At 36.8% G+C, this 780-nt stretch overlaps 1 protein-coding gene across 1 annotated transcript in view; it reads right to left on the reverse strand.

Annotated features, from left to right (window-relative positions):
* The window catches only part of tmeff1a (transmembrane protein with EGF-like and two follistatin-like domains 1a), a 33281-nt gene that overhangs the window by 27477 nt on the left and 5024 nt on the right, over nucleotides 1-780 (reverse strand). The gene's annotated exons all lie outside the window — the stretch shown is intronic.

The following is a 780-nucleotide window of genomic DNA, read 5'->3' on the forward strand; positions in this document are numbered from 1 at the left end:
GTGTGTGTGTGTGTGTGTGTGTGTGTGTGTGTGTGTGTGTGTGTGTGGTCAAATGAACAAATCTTCTGAGTACTTTATTTTATGATTGTTCACTGTTGTCATCAGTCTTTGTTAAATCAGGTCTCTGTTGTGAAAGAGTCCTCGAGACTCAATGAGACTAACTTGTAGAAATAAAGGTTGAATGAATGAATGAGTGAACCAACTGAACTGAATCACTTATTAACTGATTCATTCTTTCCTCAGTTCAGTTGAGGTCAGTGTGAGCGAACAGTCGTGGAACTTCCTCGTTCCGTGAATCTGAGCAACTCAGCAGCGTGAGCCGTGCAGGCGGGGAGGGACTGTTGACGCCTGAGTGAATGTGACGTGATTCATTCACCACAGATAAACTACATGAATGACTCAGTCAACAAACTACATACATGACTCAGTCAAACTAGATGAATGACTCAGTAAATAAACTGCACGAATGATTCAGCAAATAAACTGCATGAATGATTCAGTAAATAAACTACATGAATGATTCAGTAAATAAACTACATGAATGACTCAGTAAATAAACTACATGAATGACTCAGTAAATAAACTACATGAATGACTCAGTCAAACTAGATGAATGACTCAGTAAATAAACTGCACGAATGATTCAGTAAATAAACTGCATGAATGATTCAGTAAATAAACTGCACGAATGATTCAGTAAATAAACTGCATGAATGATTCAGTAAATAAACTACATGAATGACTCAGTAAATAAACTGCATGAATGACTCAGTAAATAAA

Source organism: Nematolebias whitei, chromosome 9, assembly GCF_014905685.2.
Source record: "Nematolebias whitei isolate Nwh7 chromosome 9, NemWhi1, whole genome shotgun sequence".
NCBI lineage: Eukaryota > Metazoa > Chordata > Actinopteri > Cyprinodontiformes > Rivulidae > Nematolebias > Nematolebias whitei.